The 22,532-nt window shown below is 40.1% G+C and overlaps 2 pseudogenes; both read right to left on the bottom strand.

Moving 5' to 3' along the window:
• Positions 1–210: 210 nt before the first annotated feature.
• Positions 211–2,721, bottom strand: LOC141838168 (ubiquitin-conjugating enzyme E2 28-like; annotated as a pseudogene).
• A 4,474-nt stretch (positions 2,722–7,195) lies between these two features.
• Positions 7,196–8,998, bottom strand: LOC141841756 (transcription termination factor MTEF18, mitochondrial-like; annotated as a pseudogene).
• Positions 8,999–22,532: the final 13,534 nt, after the last annotated feature.

The raw sequence follows: 22,532 nt of genomic DNA, 5'->3' as shown, positions 1-22,532 counted from the left end.
GTAATTTAAAAATAGAAATAGTTTAGATAAATGCAATTTTTTTTTGAGAGAATGGCAAATAAAAAAGATTGACAAATGAATTCAAAAGCAATCTAAAGGTTCAAATAAAAAGGTGCCGTTTGCCTAATATATTTTAGTAAAAAGTAGAATCCGTCATTCCATCCATCTCATACAGTCAGTCAGCTCCATGATCATATGTGAGGAGGTAAATCCAGAAACTGAAATTGTCATTTGCATAACACAATACAATGTGCTAAGGACTCAACTTGATGTCACAGACTTGTGCAACACACACCAAACACAGACTTGAAAGAAGAGTTAGTCTAAGCTCTCACATGAGCACTACAACACTTGCAACAACTTGGGGTGGTCATGAATTTCAACCCATGGCATACTTTTGGGTCCAGGCCCGGGCAGTCTCCTTGTACTGTGACCTCTGGGTCTTGTAGATGTGGGCGATCTCGGGAACGAGAGGGTCGTCTGGGTTTGGGTCGGTCAGAAGAGAGCAAATTGAGAGGAGAACCTTGGAGATTGTCAATGCAGGGCTCCACTGCTCCTTGAGGATGTCAAGGCAGATGCTTCCGTTTGAGTTTGATGTTAGGGTGGTAAACCTGCATGATAGAGTAACCTCATGATGATCATAATTGAATCCCACTGCAAAAGGCAAATACATATTTATTGTTATAATATTATGAAATACTATTTTTGCCATTACAAATCTTTCATAAATACCATTTGTTTAACCTTAAATCAAGTTAATCATGTCAGGTCAGTATTATGTATCTACAATACCCTTATCATAATCTTGATAATAGTATAATTTCATTATCATTTTCCACCAAAGTTAACTAATAAGCTAGAAGTGGATTATTCTAGATCCTCAAGCACATTTATGATGCAGCAAAACTTGAACTTGAAAACACATGAAAATTATAATGAACAAATATCCAAAAAATCTAATTGTGTTGTCTGATATTTTCACATCAGAATTGTAGCAACACATCGAATTGTCTACTATTCTGTGTGACAGAGTTATTTGCTTAAATTGAATGAAACATGCTAAGCAACTTCCATATATTACATTTTTTCTTTTAACTTGTGTTAGAAATAAAAACAATGGTATTAGCCATTGTTCATTGTAACAATTTCACCAACTACAGAGGTGCTACAAACAGGAGGGTGCAAGCATCATGCAAAGTACCTTCGTTTGGAAGTTGACTTTAGGAGGCTTAAATGGATAGTCTGGTGGGAAATGAATCTTAACGAAAAACACCCCTCCTGAATAAGTGCTATCAACAGGACCCATGATTGTTGCCTGCCAATGGAACAAGTCTTCTCCAACCGGCCCGGCACTGCATGATGTAGGAGGATCCTTCTGCAAGTCCAAGAGCTCTTTTGGAATTCTTTTGCTTGCCATTATCTATTTGGATTTTAAGGCAAGCTCTGCAAATCATAAACATCTCAATTATTCGTAGATGTATGACATTCATTGAAAAAGTCAAATTCATACAAAAAAATGTAGCAACTAAATTGTATAAGAGCATTCTCAAAGAAATAATAAGAGAAACAACAAACCAGACCCTGCAAAATTGTGGGTGCTCCTACCTTGTGAAGCAACCACCCAGTTGAATACTTTGTTGTACACAAGAACAATAAGGGATGAGAAAAATGTTCACATAACTAAATTAAAGAGATCAAATAGATAACCCTTTTTCTGGTCATCTCTTTTCTGGATAATCTTGTGTGTCTCTTGTCATTGTTTGCAGTAGAGTCTAATAGATTTTGCTATCGTTTCAGTATGGAATGAACAGTTTGACGAAAAAATATGGAATGAACAGTGACTTGCTTGGATGCAGGTGGATAACGAAATTAATGCCCACAGACTGGTTACATCAAGATCAGATGCAGTCAATAGCATTAGAATTTCAAAGGTGTACTTGCATCATAATTGGTACTTATAATGCATTCAGCAACAGTTACCAGACCACCAAACACCAACGTTTTTCTTCCAAAATGCTCAAACAAGATCCTCATTTCAAAAAAGTTCCCATCAAGGCTTCAACAAAAACACATTCTAGAAATTAAAATCACTGTGAATTATTTACTTTGCATCAATATTTTGGGAAAAAATTATTTTGAGATGATCTTGACACTGCCTCCTTTCAATATTTAGATTTCAAAGGAGGGATAAAAATTGAATTGCTCAGTGACAAAAATCCAAAGGCCATGTAAGCGTGTAAAACAATAAATCAATTAAAATCTCTCATATTCAACTGCCCTGGAAACTTAATCGACACTGTTCAAGTATAATCAAAGAGCGTTATGCAAACATAAAAGCTAACACGAGCAAAACAAATTACAGTCAACGAGTTCCATCTAAACCAAGCAAAAAAAAGCATAAAAAGTTAATGGACCACCAGATCCTTCAGTCTAACAAGATTCTCATGAATCCCAAAAGCAAATTTCAAAAACAGCAACTCGATTTCGGCTCGAATGATTCAATCTTGCCAGACGACTAAAATCCCTCAAAAAATAAAAACAGTAAGAAGAAACTAGGAGGAGAAGAATGATCCTGAAAGAGAAACCATATAGAAAATGGAATATGAAAGGAAGAAAATTGAACTCACGCAGCAGGAGAATCCAATCGGAGCGTGGGAGCTCAGGACGTGGACGAAGTCGAGATCTCTCGAGTCCTCTTCTTCGATTGAAGAGTGGAAAATTTCTCCATCAGCGAAGCAGTTCAACCGGGTTTGCTCTGCTATGGTCTAATCAGCCAAACCCGGTTCAGTCAATGTATATAGCTGATTTAATATGAATATGAATTGATCTATTTATAAAAATAACTTGTTTCAAAATAAATTATAAAAATTTAATTCTTGTTTGTTAATTATTTTAAATAAATATAATATTTTTTTTAAAAAAAATCTTATACATTGTTTGAATAAACGATGGTTGACATTGTTTGAATAAATGGATAAATTCTGATGTGCTACAGTTCGAAAAGGAAAATGTTCGAGTTATAGAACTTCTAATGGTGATGCTGATTGAGAACATGATGCAATTTTATGCACGTGATAATTAAGTGGCTTGAGATTTGATTGTGCATCTCCTAAAACTGGATAATTGAGTAAATTATCGAAAAGGTGAAATCCGTCAGTCCAATGATTTCACACGATCAATCCATGATTATCTGTGAGGAGATAAATCGAGAAGCTACAACTAACCACTACAAAGAAAGACATTGGCTCGGCTTCGTCAAGATTCGACTCTTTCTCACTTTAGTAAATCTGTTTCATACTAACTAACTCAATCATACCTTGAGAGCATAAATTATCTGTTTTAAGGTGAGTAGGAGGGAGGTAAGTGTCCTGATACAAACTTATAATTAATAAAGAGTCTCATTCACCTATTACATAGATAGTTGCTAGTGTAACCTGAGATATGGGAGTCGATTACAAATATTGATTTCTACTTCGAGATGGATTTTCCTACCTGCTTCACCTTAATTACCTTGTGTTTAATACTAAAGTATTTGAAAAAAGAATTCTTTTCATTTTAATTACCTTGTGCTTGATATTAAAATATTTGAAAATAGAATTCTTATTTCTTCTCTTGTTGGTCAATATGTGATTTTTACATTGTTTGTCCTTAATTGATCTTATTATTACACTCATCCTTGTTCTTCTTAAAATTGGTTGAGATATACCATTTTACACTATACATGTCTTTCTTATATTCACTTTATATTTTTTACTCACTTTTAGAGTTTTTAATCTCCAAATTAATTGCTAAGATATACACATAGTAATAGTTATACATGTAGTCAATTTATTTAACTTTTATCTATATTTTATTTTGATATTATAATTGATCTTATTATTACACTCATCCTTGTTCTTCTTAAAATTGGTTGAGATGTACCATTTTACACTATACATTTCTTTCTTATATTCACTTTATATTTTTTACTCACTTTTAGAGTTTTTAATCTCCAAATTAATTGCTAAGATATAAACATAGTAATAGTTATACATGTAGTCAATTTATTTAACTTTTATCTATATTTTATTTTGATATTATTACAGTTCACACACAATAAACGAAATTAATGTCACGACAAACCTAACTTGTATAGAGCATAATCTCCTTAGCATTTGATTATGAGAATTCTTTCAGAAGTATGCAAGAGAAGATGTAATCTACTCAGAATTAAGAATTAATCGACTAGCAAAAAAAAAATTGCTAAAGAATATGTGCCCTTTGCTTTCATCACCGTCGCCAGAGCCATATTCACAAAGAGGTCATTGGAAATTTAGAATGATATCCTTATCCAACTAAGGCAATCACAAATGACAAAAATCACGGGGTATAAAAAAATTAAACCCTATGTTTGTTGCCTTTAAACTTAGCTATGATAGCCTCGAAGATGGCTAACATGAGAGCCGACCTATTGTGCTACACTTTGTGGCCTGAAGATTTCAAAATTGACAAAGCAAACTAATATAGTATTGGATAGGACTTGGCCTAATTGATGAGTTTGACTAGATCAACAAAGCATTCGACCGAGGACACTTCCATGCGGAGATTCTTGCATTTGCATGCTTGAATCACATCATGCATCTTGTTCTGTGTAGTGTGCTCTTATCAACAAGCTCTAACAAGCATGTAAATGTAAGTCTCGATATCGGAATGTTCTCGGTGGAACACTATTAATCGAGTCAAACTCATCAAGCCAAGTCTTATCCAACACTGTATTAGTTTATCATCTTCCACGCTAAAGGCTGCAAACATAATATCTAGTTCTTCCATAACCATGACTTCTGACATCTGTGATTGCCTCAGCGTGTGTGAGGACATCACTCCAAACTTCTAATGACCTCTTTATGGACAAGGTTCTATAGACGGTGATGAAAGCAAGGGACACACCCTTTAACAATTTCTTTTGTTAGTCGATTATTTTCTGTCTCTGAGTTGATTACATCTTCACCTGCATACTTCAGAAAGAGTTCCAATGCTTGATCAGATGTCCAACCTTCCACTTTTTCTTCACGTTGGACCTCATTCTAGTGCATACTTGCTCTCTGTGTCTACCACCTTGTTCTGCTCCATGCCATGCTCGGCAAGTACTTGCTCCATCCTCAACATGACATGATCATAGGAATTCCAAATGCCATCAAGCAACAATAAACAATTATTTCCCTCGAGGAAGTTGAAGAGTTTTGTAGTACAATTACCTTCATTCTCATCATCTTCAAGATTCAGTCCTACCTTCTTAGTCAAGTTCATCTGAAGCTTTTGCAATTTGCATCCTTTGTAGGCCACAATCTTTTTTGTTGCTGTTTTTGTTTTTAAACCATCACTACTGCTATCTTTTAATCCTACAGGCCTGATCAGGAGTCGATCCCAAGAGATGATGACCTACATTTTCGACTCACCATGCATTTAATGCCTGTGTACCTGAATTAACCTCCCTCTATATCCGTGGAGCCAACTCTAGAAGGACCGTTGATGTAGCAGATTTACCTTTGTTTTAACCCTACAGGCCTACCTCCACAGTTTCTTGTAATCTTCAAATTCCATGTGATCATAAAAATCTTGTCCTCTTCAAACCTGCAAACTTTCAGCAAACATGCTTAGCAACCATTCATCCTGCATCGGATAACAGCATGAGGTATTTGGCAAAATTGATGTTATTAATGTAACAGCATTGTAATACACAAGCTCTTACTTTCTTCTTCGTTGCTGTTTTTGTTTTTAAACCATTACTACTGCTATCTTTTAATCCTACAGGCCTACCTCTTGCTTATTAGCTTATTTTTCTCTCTGTTTTTGTGAACCGTTGACTGTATGGAATGCAATGTTTTTTTCATTGTCGCAAGTCTTTACTGCTATTTTTTGCCATTGTATTTTCCTCAACATATCAATGTTCTAGTGAGGATGGTTTAATTGTTTGATATGGAATTTCATCTACTGTAACTCTAATGCCCCTCATATCCTTGCTCATGTTTGCTGGAATTCATGCCAACCCTGTAACATTGCTTTTGCTCTGCCCTTGAAGACATGTAGACATTCTTTTACATATATGCTTCGATAGAAGCATAAGCACCTCCTAAGAGTTTCTTTATAAAGGATTTTGAGGTTAATTAGATTTTTACAAGGCTTCACATCAAGTGACAGCCCACCTTGATTGGGAAGTTGATGCTCAAACCATGATAGTCTGACTTCTATGGGAGTAACTAGAGCAAGGATGTTGAAACTAAGAACAAGGAAACTTGGATCCAGAAAGAGACCAATCATATCATGCAAGCTAAAATTAACAACAACAGAAAATTAACGTAACCAAAAGATAAAGGTTTATGATAGTTGTAAACAAACCTTATATTTTTTTCAGCGGAAGAGATGAACAGAAACAGCAGCAAGGTGGATACAGAATCTTCATTTCACCAATCAGAAGCAAGAGGAACATGGATATGTTAGCAACTCTTTTCTTTGTAGAAGATCAAATTTCACCCAGTGAAAATAAATAAAGAACAAGGATCAATATAGTAAGACTGGCCAAAAGCTACAATCAACTAGGCTGTACCTTTGCAACATCAAGCTGCTTAGATAAAATAAATTTATTTCCCAGGAAGCTTGCCTTCCAAAAGACAAAGGTCGGAGCTGCATCGCAAGGAGGCGGTTTACATGTATGAAAATCCAGCAAATAGTCTGTCACACAACAGATGATGATCAGTTACTGCTAATACGATACACATGGAGTAGCCAACATAAGACATAAACAGTTGAAAAAAATTAGACCATGTTCAGTTGCTCCACAAGACTAAGGCTGAGTAAAATATGAAAGCAGATCCAAGTTAACTGACCTGTTTGAACTAATAACGATTTACTAACCCTGTAAATAATCAATAACCTGTGTCAGCTCTTAAACATAAAACTGGAGATACTAGTATTCTGCAAGCTTTAAATTATTTTCCTAAAAGCTTTAAATTGTTTGCTAAAAGAATTTAACAAAAATCCAAGTAGTGCCTAGTTTTATACTTGATAAGTGTCATTTATCACAAGATTCCAAGGACTGTGGTCAGGTCTCTTAATTCATTTGGAATATCTTAGGGGTTGAGTCAGAACTAGGACAATATGAATAAGAAAAACAACAATACACCCATAAATGCTAATTCTGCAGATTCCAAAGGTAATGGTTGACTGAATTATGGCATGAAAGAAATCATAAGTTCCAATAAAGTTTACATGTACACAGAAGAGCCTCAGTGATCAACACTGAAAAAAAGTATTTCTCAATTCTTTAAGCGTGATTTTTATGCACGCGGTAAGGCATAAATAAGGTTCATTGATTTCCAACTTTGTCACCTCTGGATAAGTAGCACTCCAGCCACTGTTTAGGAGCAGCCGGATGGACACTATAGAGGAAAGTCATGAATTCCCTCTCAGAATATGAAAGGATGGTGGATGGTGCAAGATGCTTCTTCAGCAAGCCAAGTTTTTTAAGCCAATCTTGCATTTTAAATCTTGGCTTATTTCTGTTCTCCAGACCATAACAAAGAAAAGCAGGGAAATTTTCTAGGTACTCCAACGAGTAGCCCCAGTCATTGCAAAGAGTAGCCCCAGTCATTGCAAAGGAAATTCACCTTCTCATGGAAGGTATCCAGTATCCATGCACTGATTCAATATAAGGGGTTTTGCATTTACCATCCTACAAAGCGTGGAGTACTCAATACCCAGCTCGAGAAGGCAATCGAATCGCTCCTGCAATTGGTCGTTTGGGCCTTTGATTACTGATATGGATCTGAGAGTCAGCTTATTCTCCCCAAATCCGCTATTCAGCATGAATTTCACTTTCTTGTCCACTAACTGCTCCATCCTCGCAGATTTTAGCCTTTCCAAACCTTGACGAAGCCCACTGTCTGATGCTGTGTCATGAGAGCCAACAAGCACACATTCAGACGAGAGATAATGGAGATTCCCACCATTCGAGATCTTGCCTAGGAACCACTCGTGCAGATTCATGGCTCTCATGTTCGCCAGCAAATTACCTAATTTATTCTTGCCCATCACATAAGGAAACCTCCGGGACAGCATAGCGACATTATCCTTATCCAAACCAATAGACTTGAGATACTCCGGCATCAAAATGCTAGTGTTTTCCAAATTGATATTGAAAATATCAGCATGTTTAAGAATGAAATGTCCAGCTTCATTTGCATTCATTCCTAATTTGATGAAAAACTTCAATTTTTGGGCTATTAAGGCATCATCCAGCTCAAGAAATATCTTCCGAAGGTCCTTGCACATCAGCTCGCCCATCGTTCACAATCCAAATCATAGAACACACGAATATTCCTACACACCTGGAGGAAGATGTCCACATTGTTTTCCGGGACGGAGTCTAATAGATCGAAGTTGAGGAATACCTTGTTCATCGATTTCCCCACCAGGACCAGCATCTCATTCTCCACTCAGCGCGGAGGGGAAAGCAAGGCAAATGCCGATGATGCATGAGCGGCTAAAGCCACGGGACTCGAGGGCACGGAGCCTGGAAATAAGTCGGTCGGAATCTGATGAAAAGATGCGTGGCTCCTCACGGTAGAGAAGGCCGAGCTTCGTCCAAGGGAAACCGTAGTGTACGAGCGCCGAGACTGCCGCAAGGAGCAAAGCGTCGTCGGAAAGGAAGTAACTGGGATAGGTAGAGGCGGCGATGGAGGAGGAAGATGGAGGGAGGCCGATGCTCTCGAAAAAAAAGTCGTACTCGTTGACGGGGTGGTACGTGAGGAAGCGGCGGAAGATGCGCTTCAAGTCCGCTCGAGCGGTGCTCGAAGGGGAGGGGATCTGGGCGACGAAGGCGGAGAGGGACAAGGGAGAGTGAGAGACGATGGAGTCGGCGTGGGAGAAGGGGATGGCGCGGGTGGAGTTGAGGTAGTCGGTGAACCAGCACTTCGCCTCCTTGAGCACCAGCGAGGGGACGCGCATCGAGCAAGGCTGGCGGGGATCGCGACAGCGAAGGGGAAAGAGAGAGAGATCGAGAGAGGTAGGGTTTATGGGCGAGGTTCAAATGTCGTATTAAGCCCACGGCCCATTTGCCCAAACTAGCCTCGTTTATGACTTTATTATGCCTTACGCTTTGTTTGGGAAGGAGTACGGATATTTTTTTTTTTTTTTTGCCTTAGAACATAATTGAATTGGTTATTATAAAATAGAATTATTAAAGTGAATAAGGATAGAATCTTGATAAAGCTAAAGTAATATTTTTCATCGTCGTGGTCAATTGTAATTTCTCGATTTACTTCCTCACAAATAGTCGTGGGGTCAACCGTGTGAGACTACTGGGTGGTGGATTCTACTTTTTACTGAAGGAAGGAAGTGAGGGAAGGAAAGAGGAGAATAAACAAGAAAAGAAAATTTTTAATCCTTATTTGAGATAGAGTGAGTTAAGAAAAGGAAGAGAAGAGAAGGATAAACTTTACCTTTCATGAATCTTTATCCTTGTATGTTCATGAATCATTAAAATTTTTTATACTCCGATTTAGAGTGTAAGGAAAAGGAAGGGAAACTCAAAAATATTTTATTCCAATGTTATCTTTATTTTAAAATATTAATTCTTAAATTAACTCATCTATTTAGATATTTCATCTTTGCACCATCGCTCCTCACACAACCACGTCGTTATCGTCCATTGTCCAACCGTTCGCATCCACGACGTCGATGTCGGCGTCGACTCTCACCGTAAATTTTTTCAAGGACAAGATTCAAGAGGATAAAGATAGATAATCTTAATCTTCTTCTTCTCCTCCAATGACAAAGACTTATTCAAAGAGCATGCATTATCTATTTTAAGACATTTTATATCAAATTTTACATGCAATATTGACATAAATTTATAATTTCTCATTGGTCCTTTACATATATTATCTTTTTTTAAGAAGTGAAAGTATTTTTATAACTTTATATTTAATTTTTATTTCCCTTCCTTTTCTCCCAAATAAGGTAACACATGTTATGTTAATGAACCTTCTATCCATTCCAAACAAAGGAAACATAAATATTTTACTTCTCCTTCCTTTTATTTCCCTTCCCCTTTCGTTAATGAACTTTCTCTCACCCCATCTAAATAAAACATTAGTCTTCAGCTCAACTATCCCATGTTTTTTGTTTGTGTATTTGAATTTATCTCTCTTCATATCTATAAAATCGACTCTAAAAGAGTCGTTGAGATGATAGATCTATCTTTTTTTTATAAGTAAAGTTGAGTGACAGATATGAAGTTACATCAAAATTAACTAACTTATCTTATCAAAATAAATAAGAATATACACAGAGAGTCGAGGAGATTATGTCTTTTGAAGTCGGGGTGGTCGCATAGACGAATAGAGAAGCTTAAGTTCTCGAACCAAACTAACCAGATTGAAATTTACTCTTTAATTTTTACTAAATGTTGACTTTTGACTTTCCACTTAAACTTGACTATTCACTTACTCTGTTATGTGTTATGTATGATTCACTTTTCTTACCTTATCAAATACTACTAGAGAGATTAAACATGAATCTCCTCTCAGAATTTGTAAGAACAGTAGCTTCAGCATTTAATTTATATCGTGGCTTGGTTGCGTCCTGCAGATCAAAACAAAGAAAAGCAGGGAGATACCCTAATGAAAAACCCAAGTCGTTGGAAAGGAAATTCACCTTCTCATGGAGCATTTCTTTGCACTGATTCAAGTCGTCGCAAAAATCATCATAATTGAACGATGAAATATATTTTTATCATCAAATCTCATTTATTTTCCATGAATAAATTTTCATCTTTATTTGACGACGAAAATATATTTTTATTATAAAATTTGCTATACAAATATATTCAATTTTACGACGAAAATAATTTCGTTGTCAAATTGTGATGAATTTGATGACAAAAATCGAACTCATTGTTAAATTGAGAAGAAATAAATATTTTTTCATCATAAAATTTGACAACGAACTATTACCCATAAAAATATTTTCGTCATCAAATAATTTTATAATAAATTTTTTTTCATCATAAATTTCATAGCAAAATGCAAGTCATTGGAAAGGGAATTATGGAGCATTTCTTTGCACTGATTCAATATATATAATTGGTTTTGCATTTATCATCAGGCAAAGCATGCATGGCATGGAGTACTGAATACCCAGCTGGAGAAGGCAATCGATGCAATCGGTCCTCTGTGCTAATATTGATCATTGACATGGATTTAACTAACTGTGACCGTATTCATTCTCCCTCCCCAAATCCAATCCAATACTTTGCTTGAATTCTCGTTGACTGTCAAGATACTGCTTTCCAAACCTTGCAGAAACCCACCCACTGTCTAGTGCTGTGTAATGAGAGGCATGCAGCGAGAACAAATTAAGGATTGATTCTCATTCAAGATCTTGCCTAGGAACACGAACTGCTTGTGCAGATTCATGGCTTCATCTTCGCTGGCAAATTTCTTAATTTATTCGAGACAGCCGCGAGGAGGAGCGAGGCATCATCGGAGAGGAGAGGAGAGGAAGTATTGGATATTGGGGTCTTAATGAACCAATATGGTTTTGTGAAAAAATTGGAATGTCATCAATTGATAAAAGTCACAATTGATTTCAAAATGAAATCTACGTTTCGTGTAGATAGATTTAGACTATTAATTTACTCAAAACCGATTAAGGGTGAATGAGAAATTAATTGTTTAAGATTGACTCAATAAATAACATTAATTATTCATTAATGTCATATATATATATATATAAGGAAATACATGGGAGAATAGTCCCACATCGAAAATTTACGATGTGTTTTCTTTCCTTATTAATGATGTTGTGTTAATGGAGTTAATACAAAAAGACCAGGTGCTCTCTTCTCAGGAGCGAGCAGCCCGCCACCTGCCACGTGCGCTTTGTAGGCGCACTTTGCACTTCGCGTCGTCGCGAGAAGCATTGAGGATCTGCTCGCACCTGTGAGCCCGGCACGTGCGCAATGGACGCTTTGTAGACGCACTTTACACTTCGCGTCGTCGCGAGGAGCATTGAGGATCTTAAATTTATGCTCCAGGTGACATTGCGGTGCCTGCGTGGCACTCGGGTGACGTGTCAGGCTCGTATCTAACGTGGCAATACCTGTGTGGCATCCACGTGAGCAAGAAGAGATGACTGGACTGTTGATTGGGCGAACGGATTGGGCCAGATCGATCCAACCCAAAGAATACATTCTCTCACCCAAAAGGCATTCAACCTCTTGATTTAGTATAAATAGAACCCTCCAGATGATGAAAAAAATCATCAAATTCATCGATTCTACTCTCTCTTGAGCATTCATCTCATCTTGTGCATTCAAGAGTCCAAAAAGCCTACGAGAAAATTCGCTGGTCTCGGAATTTGGAGTGCTACTATTCCTAGACGTTCATCGTTGTATCTTGGGAACGAATTGCTGCTATCCGTTAGCACCGTAGCGGAACAATATCGTTTACGGAGATAGTGTTGAATACTAGCCTTGACGATCCGTATCAGTTTGCGTACTCCCGGAGCTACCGGAAACAACAGGAAGTAACTACGGTAAGTGGACGCTGCGAGGGAGGGAGGCCAATGCGATCCTAGTTGATTTTTCTTGTAATCTTCAAATTCAAATTCCATGTCATCGTAAAAATTAAAGTCTTGTCCTCTTCAAACTTTCAGCAAACTTCCTTAGCAAGCATGCATCCGCATTAATGGAATACAGAAGCTCGTTCTTACATTCTTCTTTGTTGTTGTTTTTTTTATAAACCATTACTGCTGCTCCTCTACCTCTTGCTTGTGAGCTTATTTTTTTTCCTCTATTTTTGTTTCAGTAAAAAGGTGGAATTTACCTAAAGTTTCATACGATCGATCTTACGATCATATATGAAAAGGTAAATCGAAAAATTACAGTTGACTACTACGGGGAGAACATTACCTCAGTTTCACCAAGATTCGATCCTTCCCATTTCAGCAAATCTGTCCTATAGTAACCCACTCAACCATATCTCGAAGACTTTGTTTTCTATTTTCATGAACTCGTATTTGATTAAAGTTATCATACATAACCTTAATTATAAGATAATCAGGATATAAAACATAATCTAATATTATTTAATTCAACTTATTTATTTAAAGAAAATCTAATAAGTTTAACATTTACTATATTACTTTTGATTCAATTTATTTTTAGAATAAATTAAAATAAATTATTAATATATAAAAATAAATATAATTTATTTATAATTTTTTGAATTAAAAATAAATTTATATATTTTAAAATAATTCATTAATTTTATTTTTTAAAATTTAAAATAAATTTAAATATATTTTAATAAAAATAATTATTTTAATAAAATAATTTATTAAATTAATACAAATAAATTATTAATTTTATTTTAATAAAATAACTTATTAAAATAATTTTGGAAAGAATCCACCTGGCATGTCTTCAATAATGTCTCATCAATTTAATTGCATAGAAAAAAAATACTAAGTATTATCAAATAATAGTATAGATTATTATAAAATTATATTCTAAATATTTATTAGTTTTTAAAAATATAAGTAAAATTATATTGTATGTTGTTCAGGTTGGACACCAAAGACAGTCAAGCACTAGTCAAGGGTAATATCACTTAGACCGCGATGAACCTTGTCGATCGAAGGAACCGGGAGAAGAGAGACACTAAATCAAAGGATTAGCTGGCCGCCGAGGATTTCCGGCGGGGCCACTCCGACGCTCAAGTCAGTCCGAGAACGGAGAAGAAGAAACAATAATGCTTAAAAACCCAGAAGAGTCCAGAGAGAGCTCTTATACCTATGCCCAAGCTTTTATACTTATTGAGATAGATAAGTGAGGTATCCGAGGAGACAGATTCTGTGCACCTCTGACAAGTGTGTAGACATGCTAGCATCTGGGAGACAAAGCCTGCGGGCCTAGCAACTGTCCTGGGCTTGAGCATGCGAACAATTCTTGTCCTTTAGCTGAGAATGAGAATAGAAGTCTGACCAACCAGTAATTGTCTCCCTTTAATGGTATGGCTCACACGTGTGAGTGTCTGGTAGTTGAGCATCATAAAGGTGCCTTTAGGGAGGGAAAGGATAAGGACAAGGTCGGAGTGACACAGAGAGCTTAGATCCATCAGGGCAGGGCTGAACAAGATGAGCTAGTACAGAGAGAAGCTGGGCTTGTCTCCGGGAGGTCGGGATTACCATGTACCGAGGTAGTTGAGCAGCCAAGAGGCCGAGGTGGCCAAGTGCCATGGTGACCGAGATGACCGAGAAGTAGGGAGGTCGAGCTGGCCAAGTAACATGGAGGCCGAGATGGCCGAGCAACCGAGAGCCCGAGGTGGCCAAGTACCATGGAGACCGAGATGGCCGAACAGAAGGGAGGCCGAGCTAGCCAAGTAACATGGGCCCTAGATGGCCGAGCAACAGGGACAGGACCAATCTCGTAAGGTTTGATCGTTGACCCTTGACTATTGACTAGGGACCATTGATTTGCCAGATCGGATTGATTATTGACTCCTTTCTTGCCACATTAGGCCCTAAGAGACTCGTCGTATCACATGCCTCCTCCCAAGTCTAGTCGAAGAAGGTGCGAGTCGACTGACTAGGCAGGGCCACATCGTGGCAACCCTGACCCTAACTTAGATAGCAATCATAACTAAATGCGTCTTTTCTAGGAGATAAGTATTATATCTCACCTGACGGCCAGGAGACTCAACGAAGATTTTTGATACTGGATGTGACAAGCGGCATAAGGCAATCACTATGGGCATTACCTTATGTACTCAAGAAACATTGATGACGCTATGCCTTGGGACATGGCGTAAAATGGCAGTAGACCTTCGGCTTTCGTGTCCATTAGTCATTGGCGGCGCAGATCCCCATACGGTGGATGACCATGTGGTGCATGACCCGACGGTGGTTAAGCCATCTGCAGGCTATATATATATACTAAAGGTGCGTTTGATTGGGGGTCACGTGATTACCTTGGTTATGTGATTACTTGGTAATCACATAACCAAGGTTATAGGGAATAAAACATAACCTAATGCTGTTTGGTTTAATCCTAGGTAATGAGACAAAACCTTGTTTGTTTGAAGGTTTTAATACATTACTTACTTTTACATTTACTATATTACCCTTAATTCAATTATAATCATTTTTACAATTCAATTAATTTGATTTTTAATTATTTTTAAAATTAAATTATTCATTATAATATTAATAATATAATATATATTATAAATTTTAAAAATTTAAATTATATGCTCGTCATGCGATCGAGTTGGAAACCAAGCTGATGAATTAGATGCCCCTCTTGCGATCAAGTTGAAAACCAAAAATCCGTTCAGTTTGGATATCGACCACAATTTCGATGGCATATCATTGCAATTCTGAATTGGATCGGCGATGACTACGATAATCCACTCTAGACACTTGATATAACCGTTTTTCGTCGCGCTACGGTTTCAATTAATTACCAAGTTTTAACCAATAATGTAGTATAGAGTTAACCTGAATCGTCTCTCAAGGACCCAATACAATGTTTGCATCTAATAGAATTTTATAAGTTGTGAGAAAAATAAAAAGAACTAAACTAATGCATGTTTTGGGGGGTTTAAATGCTAGAAACAATAAAAACTCGAGCACCTACTTCCTCCTAACAATTCTAACTATCAGGAATCAAAAATTCAATTAATTGCACTCGAAACATGACCAAGAAACAAAAACAAACAGAATTAAACAAAAATGGACAGCATGAATAAAATAGAACAGATTTGAAACAAGACATGACAGAATTCTCTACTAGGCAATTTAACGAACTACTTGCATTCAAAATAGAAATTCAACCACTGTAACAAATTAAAGTAAACTGTAAGGGAGTAACAAATTAACCAGTAACAAAGTAGCAATTGAAAGGAAGTTAAATTAACATCAAAAGAAAGCATAATCAAACAAAACAAAGTTAGAAGTTGCTGAAATTTGTGTGCTGTCCACTCGCGTAGGAGGAAATAGGGGACTGCTTGGCTCTATCCGACCGGCTAGAGCTTCCGCAGAGGGCTGTGGCGTTGTGACTTGTTGTGGCTGAGGTGCTGATGGCTTGAAGAAGAGGCGTTGTGGCTGCTGCTGAATGAAGGGCTGCTGCTATGGAGGGCTGGCGTGAGGCGTGCAATGCTGGTGTGTGGTGGCATGAGATGGAAGGCTGCTGATGGCGTTGTGGCTGAGAAGGACGATGGTGGTGTGAACGTGAGGGATGTGTTAGGGAGACGGTGGCTGCTGTCCGTGGAGGGCGTGAAGTGAAGATGAGAGTGAGGAATTGAGGGTGAGGTGGCGGATGGAGTTTGGTGGCTGTGCATGGTGGAGTTGGAGGCGTGAGGTGAGGTTGTGAGTGGAGTTGTGTGAGTGGAGTTTTGGGCTGCGTGAGGTGCTGGTGGATTTGTGAGTGGAGTTGTGGAGAAACGTGAGATGGAGGCGTTCTTGCGTGAGTGGTGTGTGTGGGGGGAAGGTGGAGTGGGCGGTGGTGAAGTGGGTAGAGGAGTGTGGAGAGGGAGCGTGAGTTGGGATGAGGGTGGTGGCGTGATGGGTGAGGGAGGCTAGGGCTTAGGGTTTGTGTGTGTTCTTTCTTCTCCTTTTATCTTGTTTTTCTCAACCTTCCATTTTTTAGATGTATGGTTCAGATTGGTTGTAGGCATCATCCTTGTCTTTAGTAGTCTAGCTCCAAATGAAGGGTTGAGATTGTCTTGATCATGATGTTCCACTTAGCCTTTGATGTGTCATTTAAGCCTTGATGATCAAGCTGTCCTACAAATCAAATTGGATGAAACATGAGTTTAAAAATGTAGAAAAATTTCAATATAATTAAAATACATCCAATTACAAATATGTGTCATCCAAGGCATAAATGTACAACTAAAACCTTAAATTTCCTTACTAATGATGTCAATTTAACCATCAATTATGTTAATCATCAACACTCCACAACAACATAAAAAGGATGAAATCAACTCAATTTCCATATGCACACTTTAAGTAGATAATATTAACTCTATAATAATAATAATTCAAAGATAACAAAATAAATATTTTTCATGAATATAACAAGCCAATAGTATGAACATCTCCAAACAAAACAACGGTAACATTCAAAATAGAAATATGTTCTACTGATGTTGGATCGCTCATCCAATCTGTAGGGTCAAGAAGTGTTGTCAAGATTTTCCAAATATGCATCTTTCAACTGATTGAGAAACTGAAAATTCGCCTCAGCCTTCATAGGGTCATTGAACAACCGAGACATGCTCTTGAAGCAAACAAAAATTCTTCTGTGGAGTTCAGATGCATCTTCCTTCATTTTAAGATCCATTTGTAATAACAACACAAAACAACCAATCACCAGTATGATCATCCATCTTGGCAAACCTGATATGTCTGTCTAAGAGACAGATACTTCTGCATTTCTTGCTGTAACCTGCAATCCAAGAGGAAATCACCTGAAAATCCGTGGAGAATATATCACAAACAAGATACTCCTAGCTGAACAGAGAAAATCCCCTCACTATTGTATCAGAACTACAAACCTTTGCTTTTGCAAAAGAATCTGCTTGACCGTGAGGAATGGTAAAAATCGGGAAGAACAAAATCGGGAAGAACAGGAAGGCTCACCTTGAGGAACGGGAAGAAGACTCACCGTGAGGAGTGGGAAGAAGACTCACCGTGAGGAGGAGTGGTAAAAACAAAAACCTTCATTTTTCACACAAAGGAGCGGGAAGAAGACTCACCGTGAGGAGGAGGACGAGGCCGAGGTCAGGAATCGCCGCTAGGGTTTCGCCGGAAGGGGAAGTGCGCGGATTTCGCTCGCTTAGCGGAGGTTTTTGCTCGAGGGAGACGAGGGCTCGCGGAGACGAGGGCTCGCGAAGTTTTTCGCTCGGGGAAGACGAGGCCTCACGGAGGTTTTTGCTCGAGGGAGACGGAATCGCCGCCGCTAGGTTTTTGCTCGGGGGAGACGATGGCTCGCGGAGACGAGGGCTCGCGGAGGTTTTCGCTTTGGGAAGACGAGGCCTCGCGGAGAATAGATACGAAGAAGGATGGCGGAAATGAGCCTGGTTCGGGAGTTTTAGGGCAGTAATTTGATGCATGTATAAAGGATATTTTAGGGATAAATTTATTATTAACCCCGGAATTGAGAAAAACCTTACCCTGCTAAGGTTATCAGATTCTGGGTTTATAACCCATTCTGCTGATGTGGCATGACGTGGCAGTAATGCTGTATTACTTAGGAATCCTTGATACCCTGAACCAAACAAGGTTATCATTGATAACCTTGGACAGATAACCAAGGTTATCAAAGATAACCCTCAACCAAACACCCCTAAGAGTTTTTCGAGTATCTGGCCATTTTTCGAAGTTTTCTTGTGCTCTATCGGGTTCTAGTTTAGACGATCCCAATGAAGAATCATGTTCAACAATGCTATGGAAAGACACCTGAGGTGACTCAATGAGGAAAAGGAAGAGGCGGAACATGCCGCCGGGCTTTACACACTGTTAGCTGCTATCTATTGTGGCCAAGCAGTGAGGTATGAGCTGGAACGGGAGGAGGTGAAAGCGCGGAGCAAGAGGTTGGAGCTAGAGCTGGCTGAAGCCGTTGGTAAGGTCCGACGGCTCGAGGAAGATGTCATCGAGGCCCTCGACATTGCCCAGAAGTTCGATCAATACATGGCCGAGGTCATCGGAGAAGCGCGGCGACTCAAACAGGAGCTCGGCGAAGCCGCGGAACATATGCGGGTGTTAGAGCGAGAACTGGACCAGTTGGGCCTTGTCCCTGCTCAGACCCCGCGACCTGATCTAGACAACCATATTAACCACCCTTCTTTATCTTGTTCTTTTTGTTATACTCTCTTTTGTGTAAACAACATGGTAAATATACTCTAGTTCCTTGTGTATGTTGGTTTCATAATTGTGCCGTGACCTTGCCTTGTCTGTATTTTCGTCGAGAGAGGTCGAGAGAGCTTAAAACTTGCAGCCAAGTCATCGATGCATGAGGCCGTTAGGAAAAAATCAACTTATTGGCGGAGGAAAACAGGAAGATCCTCAGGCCATCCACAGGTAATGCTCTAGCTCACCAGGCTCGGCTAGATCACTGGCGCCTGAACTCTGTCTAAGCCAAGTGTTCGCTCCGAGCCCCAATGCAGTCTCATCGCGTTAATTAGCAGGCATGCGACCACGCAATCTCCCTTGGAAACCGAGTCTCCTGGCATTTGATGTTGCCGGCATGCTTTGTCGGCGTGGGATATGTACGGGCAATTCTAACGTCAGGCTGCCACATGCCAGTGTCAGCATCAGAGTTCCCAGTATACAAGGGTTGTGGAGTGAAGCATCGGAAGGCTAACTGGGCCAATCATCTAGTGAAATCATGCGAGGCTAATCTAGCCGTTGAATAATAACTGCCACAATCGGATGGCTATCCGTGACATCAATTCGACTCTACCCTCATTGTTAATAGGACCTGAAGAGAAATTTCCATTCTTCTATCGCGCTCATTCCTCGTACCCACTCTGCCATAGTGCCTTCGCCGTTCTGTGATCACGTCATCTCTCTTCACGTCGGTCCCCCTTTCGCTTAGGATCCAGTCTCGCCCTACTCCCTAATGGCGTCCGATCTACTCTGGTATGAACACCAAGTTTCCGCATGTGATAGAGCAACCGTCGACCTCCTCCGCATGCAATCTGGCATTCCGGATCTTTGTTCCGACACGGCAACAACGCTCCTATTTGCCACCATCTCGGCACATTACTTGTTTCCTTAACCAAATGTCTAGTGGCGGGAGATTTCCTATTCCTGACTTCTTTTAAGAACTAGCCGCTTTCTATCAACTGAACCTTTCCCAACTCGCTCCCCCTCCTTTTAGATCATTTATGGGACGGTCATCGTATTCCGTCTGTATTAAATCCTCCTGACTGCACCGCTCTTTGATACTTTCTATGCGTTGGAAAGCCCTGAACGCAGGGTATTATCCTTTGTTTCACGCCCAGGACACACTTTTATTGTTGGGGCAATTTTCCCCAAGTGATTTGAATTTTAATGTTTGGATAAATCAGTTTAAGTTAGATAATGTTTGTTGATCTAACATGTGTGGCTTAAGTTCACAGGAAAGTCCAGGAATGGAGTCTTGGCATTTGGTGAAGTCCCAGAGGTGCGACCTCTTGGCAAAGGTGAAGTCCCGGAGGCGAGGTCTATTGGCAAGAGAAGTCTTAGCACGACAAAGTCGAGGGAAACGTCTCAAGCAAGTGCAAGGAAGTGCACGAGGCTTGTGGAAGGCGTTTGAAGACTTGTGTCAAGGCTAAAGGATGAAGAAGAAGCTGAAAAAGGGAGTTTTCTGCTTAGGCAGTCGACTGGCCCTGCCAGCAGTCGACTGAGGTTGATCCGAAGAACACACAGTCAAGAACAGAAAGATCAGTCGAGTGGACAGTCGATTGGGACTATTCGACTGGCGTTGGATCAGTCGACTGATAGACTGCTGTTGGGTGACAACTGACAAATTATATGCATATTTAATTGCCGTTGAAGCCCATCAGTCGACTGGTGCACTGAATTTTATAAAAAGAGCGATCAACGTCGCAAAGCATAATAATCAGATTCTTTCATTTTCTTTACTGCTCTTTTACATTGTTGAAACTACTTCTCTTCCTCCTAAACTTTACTACAAATTTTGTACGAGGAAGAAACCCTGTTGTGAAGGCTTCTTCGCCTTCGAAGTGTGCTTCGAGAAGGAGATTGTTTTCATAGTGGAATCATCGGCTGCATGTGTAGATCCTTGGATTAATCACCTCGTTAAGGTGGATACCAAGTAAATCGAACCGGGTTAGCGTTTGTTTCTTTGTGCTTTATCATTATCTCTTTGCTTCCGCTAACAAACTCGCAGAGAAAAATCGAAAGATGCTATTCACCCCCTCTAGCGAACGCCTCGATCCCAACAAGTGGTATCAGAGCCTGGTCCCTTTCGCGTAGGAAAGCATTCTCAAAATGACACAGGTGGTCTTCTGGATCTGTCGTCCCATAATACTCTCCCAATTGTGGTGGTCGGAAGTGCCGAGACAATTCCTGCTCCAGAATCTCCCGGGTGAACAGAGTCTCTGGCATAACGTTTGGGTAATGTGCTGGAGACTTCCCCTTGCGCTCCTCGCGCATCCCCTCCTCCATGTGAGACCTTCGGGAGTCTGCCTCCGCATGCCCCCCACCGTGGTTAGTAGAGCCCATCGGAAGCAAAACTTCCTCCACCGGTGACAGCCTCTGAGCCCCTAGAGGGGCATTTGTTGCAAGTGCTGGAGGAGGCGGAGGCTGGGCATTCCATGGAGTCGGTTCTATGATCTCCCGAATGAGCTGCTGAAGGCCCTCACGTGATAACGTGATGAGCTCCTCTGGGTTCTGTTCTTCAGCGGACTCGCGGTTGTCAGCAGTGCATCTGGTGTTAACCATCTGTCTCTTAGCTCAGTGATTCCCACAGACAGCGCCAATTTTATTCTGACTGGACATCGAAGACAGTCAAGCCACCAGTCAAGGGTAATGCCACTCAGACTGCGACGAACCTTGCCGATCGAAGGAACATGGAAAAGAGACACACTAAACCAAAGGCTTAGCTGGCCGCCGAAGATTCCCGACGGGGCAACTCCAACGCTCAAGTCAGTCCAGGAACGGAGAAGAAGAAACAATAATGCTTAAAAACCCAGAAAGAGTCTAGAGAGAGCTCTGATACCTATGCCCAAGCTTTTATACTCATTGAGATAGATGACGGTAAAGTGAGGTATCCGAGCAGACAGATTCTGTGCACCTCTGACAAGTGTGCAGACATGCTAGCATCTGGGAGACAAAGCCTGCGGGGCCTAACAACCGTCCTGGGGCTTGAGCATGCGAATCATTCTTGTCCTTTAGCTGAGCATGGAAATAGAAGCCTGACCAACCAGTAACTGTCTCCCTTTTTATGGTATGGCTCACACGTGTGTGGTGTCTGGTAGCTGAGCATCGTGAAGCTGCCTTTAGGGAGGAAAAGGATAATGACAAGGTCGGAGTGGCGCAGAGAGCTCGGATCCATCAGGGCAGGGTTGAACAAGATGAGCTAGTGCAGAGAAAAGTTGGGCCCATCTCTGAGAGGCCGGGATAACCATGTACCGAGGTAGCTGAGCAGCCGAGAGGCCGAGGTGGTCAAGTGCCATGGAGACCGAGATAGCCGAGCAGTAGGGAGGCCGAGCTGGCCAAGTAACATGGAGGCCAAGATGGTCGGGCAGCCGAGAGGTCGAGGTGGCCAAGTACCATGGAGACTGAGATGGTCAAACAATAGGGAGGTCGAGCTGGCCAAGTAACATGGAGGCCAAGATGGTCGGGCAGCCGAGAGGTCGAGGTGGCCAAGTACCATGGAGACTGAGATGGTCAAACAATAGGGAGGTCGAGCTGGCCGGCCACATGGGGCCTAGATGGTCGAGCAACAAGGACAGGACCAATCTCGCGAGGTTTGACCG

This window comes from Curcuma longa, chromosome 11 (assembly GCF_044706935.1).
Source record: "Curcuma longa cultivar G26 ecotype Majalengka, Jawa Barat chromosome 11, ITB_CL_G26_1.1, whole genome shotgun sequence".
Classification (NCBI taxonomy): Eukaryota; Viridiplantae; Streptophyta; class Magnoliopsida; order Zingiberales; family Zingiberaceae; genus Curcuma; species Curcuma longa.
The sequence above is the reverse complement of the archived record's forward strand: the minus strand, read 5'-3'. Positions and strand labels throughout refer to the sequence as shown.